We start from the raw sequence: 10,498 nt of genomic DNA, 5'->3' as shown, positions 1-10,498 counted from the left end.
GTGGTTTCACTTACCAGGCAGTTATCTTAAATATGGATATCAAGGATCATGAGTTATAATCACCTGTACAATTATAATTATCTCTACCATTATCTCCCAATCATGATATATCATTTGTTTATTCAACAAGCATTTTTTGATCACCTATGATCTGGCTTTTAAAAAATAGTAGGAAAAATGCGACAGGAAATAAATCATACAGATATTTTATCTAGGTAGACATCATTCAGCAAATTTTATTGATATTTTTTGTGTTCACCTTCATTTAACAAATGATTAATGCTATTAATGACAGAATTATCTAGAACCCAGATCCACTAGACATTCCCTCTGTCTTCGATCATTCTTCTTTCCTTGTAAGGAAGGATACTGTTAGTCAAGGAAAAGGGAGATCATTTGCAAGCGATTGAACAGTCACATCCCTATTTAGAATTTCCTTCCCTGTGGTGGTTTAGATTTTGTCTCTTAATTACCTTTGGTTTTGGAGAATGAAGATCAAGGAGATAACATTTACAATTCCAAAATCGTTTCAGACTCTTTGTGGGACTCCTAAAGAAAGTAAAGAGGAGGGGCACCTGGGTGGCTCAGTCGGTTAAGCGTCTGGCTTTTGATCTCGGCTCAGGTCATGATCTTGGGGTCAGTGAGTTCGAGCCTGGCATCGCGCTCCATGCTAACAGCTCAGAGCCTGCTGGAGATTCTGTCTCCCTCTCTCTCTCTGCTCCTCCCCCTGTGCGCTCTCTCTCTCTCTCTCTCTCTCTCTCTCAAAATAAATAAAGGAACATTTAAAAAGAGACAAAGAAAGAAAGTAAAGAGGAGAGAGAAAAGGCACAAAGCCTGGGAGAACACTGGTGGGGGATACCAAGCAGAGATGTTGGCTGGTCTTCCATGTTCTCTATACCACGTCAGTGGCAAATTATTTTAATCACTCAAGGAAACAAATATGCTTCTTTTTTAAAAATTTTTAAATGTTTTTATTTGTTTTTGAGAAGAGAGAGATAGAGCATGAACTGAGGAGGGGAGAGAGACAGGGAGACACAGAATCCGAAGCAGGCTCCAGGCTCTGAGCTGTCAGCACAGAGCCCGACGCGGGGGCTCGAACTCACAAGCCGTGAGATCATGACCTGAGCTGAAGGTGGACGCTTAACCAACTGAGCCACCCAGGTGCCCCTAGGATACAAATATTCTTCTTAGAGAACCCTTGATTTATCAGACTAGTTGCTATTCTAAAGTAAAAACTGGAAGTGTGTTTATTAAACAGGTGGTGGGGAAATGAAAAAGGTATTATGCCCTCTTTAAAAAAAAGAGAAAATCTGAAAATAAATACAGTGCTTTCTCTTACACATACCAACAAAATCACATGAAATAAACACTTAAACCATTCCCCAAAGTAGGACAGTCTATGGATTTCAAGATTTCTTGCTAATTGGTGTCCATTCACTTCTTTGGGAAGACTTATGGAAAGTAATGGATACTCTTTGGTCCATCTCAGTCCTGCGGTGGTGGCAGTTGCAGACTGTATTTTGATTTTTCAGAAGGAAAACTCCAGGCCCAGGCCCTGGAAGGTGCAGAATAGTAGGGCAGTCTTCTAACAAAGGCACTTGTAAACTCTTTGGAGAATTATTGATCCTTCTCTCTTGGATCAAGAATGCAAATGAGCTCTTCCTCCACCTGTAGTTAATCTAAAATACAAATCCCTCCTTAGAAAGTTCATGTAGGAGAAACGATATTTGTAAAAGGATCTTCTCATGCTTTTTATATCCCAATAACATCATACTCTTGAAGTTGGAAGAAAGCAGAGGTCGTCCAAACAAGAGTCTCCTCTAAAATTCCCTAAGAAGCAATCACTTGCTAAATACCATATGGGGGGAGAAGTTCTACCTTCACGAGATTATCGTTTCTTCTTTATTCTGAGGTAAAGCCTGTCTTCCTTCACGATTCCACTCATAGCTACTAGCTTGACCTCCTACAGTATTAGAATTTTCTATTCTCTCTGTCACATAAGAGTCCTTTAACATTCGAAGACACTTAGGCACACGGAAGCCCCTGATGTCCTGCCGTTTGCGGAGAAAAGAATGTGGGATTTGGGGGTCCGGCCTAGATTCAAAACACGGCTCTGGCATTTACCACTCCCATGGACCTGAATATAACACTAAATGTCTAAGCTTCGATTTCCTTAATGGAAAGGAAAAGAAATAACACCCATCCCAGGTAGTTGTTAAAGGGGTTAAATAAGCCAATACATGCAGAGTGCCTTTTATTGGAGGTACTTAATTAATTGGGGCTCGTCTAATTATTAAGGCTGTGGCTTCAAGGCCTCTCCTGCCATCTCACTTGCTTTTCTCCTGACACAACAGAGCAGAACTCCGCAAACAGTGTATCACAAGTGTGCCAAAATCTTATCATTTCCTATGGGTGCTGTGGTGATCTTGGCATGTACGTGACCGAAGCACCCTGTTCATTTGTATGTCCTCTCCTGGGTCCTGAAGAGTTCGTCAGCATAACAAAGGTCTCTCTCCTCGTCATGTCAATACTCTCTAGTTATCAGCACTCAAACAACAATTGCTGTTAGAAACAAAAGACTCTCTAAGAGAAATACGTTAGTTCTTGACAGTGTATTAGTCCCTCAGGCCTAAGAGTGGCCCAGCAAGGCATTTCCCCCTGACTTGTATCCTACAAATATTATCATTTTCTGGGGTCACCATGGTATTAAAAAAAAGTTCAGACAACACTGCAGTTGAGTTTATTAATGTCGGTCTTAGTGTGCGGTACTAGAATTTAACTAAATGTTATACTCCAGAAGGTTAGGAAGAGTAGAGAGCCTTCATTTTTTTCTAGACACGATACAGGATTCCTCTGCTACCCCAAAGTAGAGTGTACCCCCGAAAGCTTTCAGAACCCCAAATGACAGAAAGCAGAGAAGCAATTACCGTTAATGTCTATGGAAAATTGTTTTGAGCATTCCCAGATCCAAAAAATAAACTCCCTTAAGCTTTTCTGATTCCTTAGGACACATCTTGCTAACGGATGCACAGAATAAATTAAGCCAAAACACAGGCGCTCACCGTCACAGTTCAAAGCCACGTTGGCTTGAGGCTGAGCTGCTGAGTGTAGATCCCAGGAAGGGGCTTGGGGTGGCCACTCTTCCTCTCTGCTCGGGGCGCAAGCTGCTCCTGGAACAGCTCACTGCAAAACAAATGTTGAATGCTATTTTCGCTCTCCGCCTTTTCCGTAAAAGCAAAGTCCTCTAGAGGTTTCTTTTCTTTAGTGAAAACAGGGACAGTACCATACTACTAATGTAGGTTTTTCATAAAGGAAAAGTAGTGGAACGTGAACATTCAAAAAGTGAAAGATACCTGTATTTCTCTGACTGAAGTTTAAAATGGTATTTGGATTGCGGGAGAGCCACTTCAGACCGTGAGCTAACATTGACCTTGCAGTTAGTGAAAACTTCTAGCAAGAATAGAGATTCACTCATTCATTCAAAAAATACTTATTTTAAGTCTATTTATTATGTGTACTATTCTAGGTTATGGGGGACAGAGCTTTGAACAAAACAACGATGTTCCTTCCCTCATAAAGTTAACATAATAAAAAAAAGAACCCTTAAATAAAGTCAATGGGTATCTACAATATGATTTGAATTTTAAAAACAAAGCAAAAAAAAAGGATTCCCAAATTGCTGGCTTGGCTCATTTCAGGACAATAAATATCAGAGCCCAAATGGAACGGGAATCAATTACTCTAAAAAAATAAACTCTTAATATTTTTTCCTATGCATTTAATATAAATAAACGCAAAGGAATGCACAATAGTTGCCTGTGACATGACTAGCATTGTCCCTTTTATTGTGTATCGTAACATATACCATCTATACCCCACTTACTTCACCAGCCACATCTTTGTTACATCCAAACCAACCGACGTGATTTGGAATATCTTCCTCCTAACAACTACTAGTCATTCTTCAAAGAGAATAAACACCAAAAATCTCTTTATTTCACTCTTGATAATGATGTTTTTGCATGCTTCTGCCTATGGTGTCGCGGCAAGATTGGTTAGGTTGTGACACAGTGACAGACTCCAAAATCTTAGTGGCTTAAAGCATCAATTTTACTTATTTCTTGCTTCTGCTCTATTTCTAGTGCAGGTTGAAGTCGGACTCTGCCTTTGATAATCTCTCCGGGCTCCCAGCTGGCTGAGCAGCTGCCGTCTTAAATATTGTCAGTCACAAAGCCGGAGGGGAAAACGGATGTGGGGAAGGAGACACTGCCTTTTTTGCTTTCTCTAGCCAAAGAAATCAGTTGCCACACCTAATTCTGAGCGCACAAGGAAATGCAATCCTACCGTGTGTTGAGAAAGAGAGACAGCCTGGAATATGTGAACCACCATAATGATTATCACAGGAGTTCCATTCACTGATTAGATTCTTCCCTCCCAAAGTAAGATTACTTTCAGGTATTCAGAATCTTACTTTGACATTTATGCTAATATGATCAATTGGTACAATTTATAATAGTGCATTAAGTTTAGGAAGTTCTTATATTATCTGTCAGGTGTCATCATAAATCTTGAATATATTCTCTAATTAGACATTTCACTTTTTTAGTGTCAAAGAAGTAAATCATTTTGTACATTTAAAATAGAATGATATTGATATAATATACTTAGGTCCCTGAAAGGTGTGAATAAGTCTAGAATGATGTGGGCTTTTCACCTTGAGCTGGAATTTTCTCAACCGCTATAATGACATTAATTAACTGTAATAAGGGATTATTAAGCCATCTTTGGAATTTTTCTGATGCACCCCCATGCATAAACCATCTAAGCCCTAATCGTTTTAGAAAAATGTATGAGATACTCATGATTTTTCCATAAATTCGGTTTTAGCAATTTACTGATCGTGGATGATTTGGGTTGGTCTGAAGACACTAGTGGCAGAATATTTTTGTGAACTCCTGCTCAGTATTGTATGTGGTACTGCTGGATTCCTTGTAACTTGAACCACTGTCTGAAACTCAGCTTGGGAAGAAGTGTCCAGCTAATAATAGTCTATTCAGACTTGTCTCTCTTTTGTAAAAATTCGGTTGCAAATAACATTGCATTTTCTTTGTACCATTCACCTTCTAAGAATCTGATTTTGATCTTCCTCCATGGTTTCCTATAGGCTTTCTGGCTGACGCCTGTTTTGTTTGTGTTGATGCTCCCTCCATTGCTTGCACCTTTGATAGAAGTGAAGATTTTTTCTCTTATTCTTTGTTTAATCCAGAAGGCTGCACTGTGCACTCTCTTCTGTTACTCGAACGAATTTCAAACGGTCTTTCAGAACTCCCACATGGGGATGACAATGAAAGTAGTCAGTAATTGTTGATGAAAGCTTTGTAACTTCTGCATCATATAACAACATGGAATTGTGAAGAACAAAAGCTGGTCCCTCATCCTTCTTTGTATTCTGAGAAGGCTTACAGGAACCTCAGGTAAAGTTTGAGTAGCTAGTCTTCCATTTAGCGAATGCAATATAAGACACAACCTGATAAAGTTAACGACATAATCTAACAAATTGAATCCTCAAATGACTAGAAAATATTATCTCTTACTGATAGGTTTGGTATTCTGTTTCTGAGATTATAAGGAGAGTGGATATTCCAGAAGTTATTTGTTGGAGACAATTTACCCATAATTGTATTCATTGCTGCCACAAAGTCTCCATAAATTATCCATTGTTCATTATGAAATTGTTATAATTTTTTGAAGGCTTGAGTTATAAATGGTTATTTGTTGGGAGCATAAATTGAATCTAATGGTTTGTTCAACTTATTTATTTGTTCCCTACTTCATTAGTTTTGATGTAACTTACAAAGATACTACAGCACCAAAAGAAAATAATAATTGAGAAAATCCAGAAAATAATTGAGAAAAATATGAATGAGGAAAATAAGGCTAGGATAGCCATTACAACCAAGAATATCACACACACACACACAAGCACACACACACACACACACACATTAAACTTAGAGCCCCATTCCTTATTTTGTATTACTAAATTTTATACCCAAATTGCAAAAATAATGAAGCTTATTAAATCACATTGCTCTCCATAAAAATGCTTATTAGTAATGTAATATTTAAGAGTAAAAACAGAGAGAGAGAGAGAGAGAGAGAATAGTTCATGATGCAGTTAAATTTTCTCATCTTTTTCTTTATGATTTGCAACTTTTGTGTTTTTGATAAAGACATTCCTCCAAGGTCATAAAGATAATTTTTACATTTGCTTTTAAAATTCTTGAAGTTTTGCTTTTTACACATGAGCCCTTGATTCGTGTGGGGAAAAAAATTTTTGTTTTTTTAGATTGTGAAGTAAGAATCCAATTTCTTTTTCTACATGGAAAAATCAATTGCCCCTAGTCCTTCTAGTTGAGGGAAAACAAGTGGGAAAATGAAATTACCACCGTGGCCAAGATTGAGACAACTTAGTACCAAAAGCTGAATTCCAACCTTAGTGAAGCATGGAGAATGCCGGGGATATCATCCTGGAAGGGTCACAAGCCGGCTGGGAACTATTGCCTTGACTCATAACTTGGGATTTTAGACTTTTCTAGTTCCCTTACACATAATAAATCTTCATTACTTGGGGCTTCACTAATTCAGACGTTGTTAGAATCCACACAGTTACTCTGCTAAGTTTGACTTTCTGCCAAGAACAGTGACAGAGACTGCAAACCATCTTAGTAACATAAAGGAGGATGTTTACAAGAAAATGACTATCTTCAAATACTGCAGGCGAACTTGTTTGTCTATAATATTATGCTTAAATATATGTTAAAGTCAGTCCATCTCTGAACTCCCACTAAGGAATTATGATATTATTACACGTTGCTCTGAAAGAAATGAGAGTTTTCAGACTAATTTGCAATAGCTTTCCTCCCGGAGTCCAATATCATGTTTTTTTTTTTTTTTTTTTTTTTTTTTTTTAACATTTATTTATTTTTGAGACAGAGAGAGACAGAACATGAACGGGGGAGGGTCACAGAGAGAGGGAGACACAGAATCTGAAACAGACTCCAGGCTCTGAGCTGTCAGCACAGAGCCCGACGCGGGGCTCGAACCCACAGACCGTGAGACCATGACCTGAGCCGAAGTCAGACGCTTAACCGACCGAGCCACCCAGGCGCCCCTAATATCATGTTTTTTAATAGAAACAAATACACTGCAATACTATTTAATGCGTTTAATAAAATGGAAAATAATGCTGTGGTTACACTTTAGTTCCCAAAGCTAATTGTTAATTTTTCTAATGTCCTGTTGGTAACCACTCTTAACACTGTTTACCCAAAGGGGACACTTCGGAGGAAAACAATTAAGATGCAACAGAAGTGTCAAAACCCGTCAAAGCATCTAACTTACTAATCACTGACCCACCCTGGTTTTGTTGATTTCACTTATATGCCATGTGTTTTAATTATCTACTGTGTAACCAATTACCCCCCAAACTGAGCAGCGCAGCTTACAACAGCAAACAGTCACCGTCTCCCACGGTTTGGGAGGGTTAGGACCCTGGGAGCGGCAGAGCTGAGCTGTCACTTGACCAACAGTCATCTGAAGGCTCAACTGTGGGAGGATCCACTGCCAAGCTCACTCACATGTCTGCTGGCAGCCTCAGTTGCTTGCTGGCTGCCAGCTGGAGCCCTCGGTTCCTTGTCACATGGGCTGGTCCAGAGGCTGCGTGGAGCCTCCTCTCATTCTACAGCCTGCCTCCCCAGAGCAAGTGATCCAAGAGCACTGGGTGTGAACCCGGAGGTGGGGAATATTGGGAACCTCTTTGGAGGCTTTGCTAGTGTACCATGGTATTACTAGGTAGATAGATAGATAGATAGATAGATAGATAGATAGATAGATAGATATAGATAGATAGATAGATAGATATAGATGATATAGATATAGATAGATATAAATGAAAGGAAATAAAACATAATATAGGGAACCAGAGATGTTCACTCTGAAGGCTCAGAAACACACACACACACACACACACACACACACACGCGCGCGTTTTTGTATACATTCAGTATACAGAACAGTGACATTTATGTATACTTGAGTTTGCTTCTGGGTCTTCAACTTCAACCCATTGATCTGTCTGTTGTGGCGTTATCACTATTCTGGTTTTGGTCACCATAACATTATTACATACTGTAATATCTGGTAGAAAAAAAAACAGGAAAAAAAGTTAATTTTTAACGATAAAAAATTGTGATTTTTAAAAACTGGCTTTTATTTCTATGCTGAAATAATTGATTCCGTCTTCCTCCCCTTGCAAATTCAGTGGGTATCAACAACTTATGAAAAACAGAAAATAATTTTATTTATTTATTTTTCTTTTAAGTTTACTTATTTATTTTGAGAGACACAGAGACAGCATGAATGGGAGAGGGGCAGAGAGAGGGGGAGACAGAGCATCCCAAGCAGGCTGTATGGGGTCAGAGCAGAATCTGATGTGGGGCTCGACCCCATGAAACCGTGAGATCATGACCCGAGCCGAAACCAAGAGTTGGACGCTTAACCAAATGAGCCACCCCGCCACCCAACATAGAAAATTATTTTAAGAACTTAGAAAAGGAGTGGAGGATAGGAGCTAAATAATCAGTTGGAGGGGGGAATATTGAGTGAAGACATGAATAATTGGTTCCAAGGACAAGTCAGCAGCTATATATGTTTGGGGAAATATGCAGAATTTGGATATGCAGACACAGGTATGTCTGCAGACACAGATATGCAGAACTTGGTTGAAGAAAAACAAAAAACAAGATGGTAGCAAGATACTCAACTATATTTGAACCTTAATATATTGGTTTAGTAAGTTTTTTATTTGTGTCTGGCACTCATATCACGTGATTTCGCTGTTGCTATCTTCATTTCCACACAGTAATAAAGCATTAGTGGCAAACTAGAAAGCAAGGATATTTGCTTTCTCATTCTCCTACCCACTATCTCCCTTTACCAACTGTATCACACATCGTGTATTGATTGCTATGATAAACAACCCCCAACCTCAGGGACCTAATGCAATACAGGTTCATTTCCTGCTCCAGTCACGATCCAGTGCAAGTGCAATGGGAGGGAGAGGGGGAAAAATATTCCATGTACTTCCTCAGAGTGGCCTCTTTCCATCCCCCAAACCTCAGTCTTTCCTTGAATTCTGTGCCTCTGATGCTCAAAGGAAAAGACAGGACTTGGAGGCCTGTGCAAGATGATTTTTAGGGGCAAACCTACAAATGGTGTGCATAATTTTCATTGGCCAGAACTCAGTCACATGACCCCAAGAAGAGCATCTAGGAAATGTGCTAAAGTTGTATGTGTTCAGGAGGAAAAGAGGAGGGAGGAGTCTCTGTGAGGTACCACCATTAGTCTCCCTGCAGGATGTGAGTGTGTGCTTTGATGAAACTCCTCTCATAAAACTCTAGTATTCAGTTTTTCAATTTATAATTTTCTGGTATTTTATGCTTTGAAACAATTATTCTTAAAATTTATAGAATTAAGAAAGGACTTTACTGAATCTTGGTTAAAACTACCAATAATCTCAGGGGCATCTGGGTGGCTCAGTTGGCTAAGTATCTGGTTCTTGACTTTTGCTTGGGTCATGATCTCACAGTTCGTGGGTTCGAGCCCGGCAACAGGCTCTGTGCTGACAACATGGAGCCGGCTTGGGATTCTGTCTCCCTCTCTCTGCCTCTCTCTCTCAAAATAAATAAATAAACTTAAAAAAAAAAAACTACCAATAAGCTCTGAACTGGGTGGTAGACAATAGGCCCCAAATAAAGACAAAAGATGAGTCTGGAGCCGCTGTGAGTTACTGAGTGAGGTTGTGATATTATTAAAATCACTTGTGCTTAAACTCTGGGCAATCAGTGAATGCAAGTTTATGGAAACTCTAAATGGTAATGTTCCTCTTTTAATTCACTAATCCTAAAGTATAAGGATGCATATTTAAAATGATGCACAGTTTTGGGGGCACCTGAGTGGCTCAGTTAAGTGACTGACTTGATTTTGGCTCAGGTCATGATCTCATGGTTTGTAAGTTTGAGCCCCACATTGGGCTCTGCACTGATGGTGTAGATCCTCCTTGGGAGTTTATCTCTCCCTCTCTCTCTGCCCCTCCCCTGCTCTCTTTCTCAAAATAAGTAAATAAACTTAAAAAAAAATAAAATGATGCACAGTTTTTTAAAATGCCTACTTGTATGCAGTTACGAATTCTTATCCATAGCACCTTCTATCTGCAATCAACATTTTTAAAAGCACATGAAATAAAAACAATTTGCAATTTAAATTTTACATATATAACACAATGGATTCAATAACCCGGCACTTGAGACTGAAGAAAAGAGAAATGTAATGAAAAATTCTGATTTGTAATACCGAGATTTTAAAATTAAAGAAGCAAAACAAAATCCACAGCATCAACAGATTTGAACTATTTTTCCCCTTGATTGATTTGCTTGTC

General features: G+C 39.0%; 1 long non-coding RNA gene across 3 annotated transcripts; it reads right to left on the bottom strand.

Annotated features, from left to right (window-relative positions):
• Positions 1–1,084: 1,084 nt before the first annotated feature.
• On the bottom strand, positions 1,085–8,417 carry LOC123384874. Of its 3 annotated transcripts, XR_006596585.1 has the most exons (4): positions 8,095–8,417; positions 5,121–5,219; positions 3,063–3,183; positions 1,085–2,562 (listed from the first exon to the last, which is right to left on the bottom strand). It is a non-coding gene; the product is annotated as an uncharacterized LOC123384874 (long non-coding RNA). The 3 variants fall into 3 exon arrangements; XR_006596584.1 differs by lacking the exon at positions 8,095–8,417 and having other exon boundaries at positions 5,121–6,165; XR_006596583.1 differs by lacking the exon at positions 8,095–8,417 and having other exon boundaries at positions 1,085–1,679; positions 5,121–6,165.
• Positions 8,418–10,498: the final 2,081 nt, after the last annotated feature.

This window comes from Felis catus, chromosome B1 (assembly GCF_018350175.1).
Source record: "Felis catus isolate Fca126 chromosome B1, F.catus_Fca126_mat1.0, whole genome shotgun sequence".
NCBI classification, from domain to species: domain Eukaryota; kingdom Metazoa; phylum Chordata; class Mammalia; order Carnivora; family Felidae; genus Felis; species Felis catus.
Note: the sequence above shows the minus strand (reverse complement) of the source record. Positions and strands in the feature narration are given on the sequence as shown.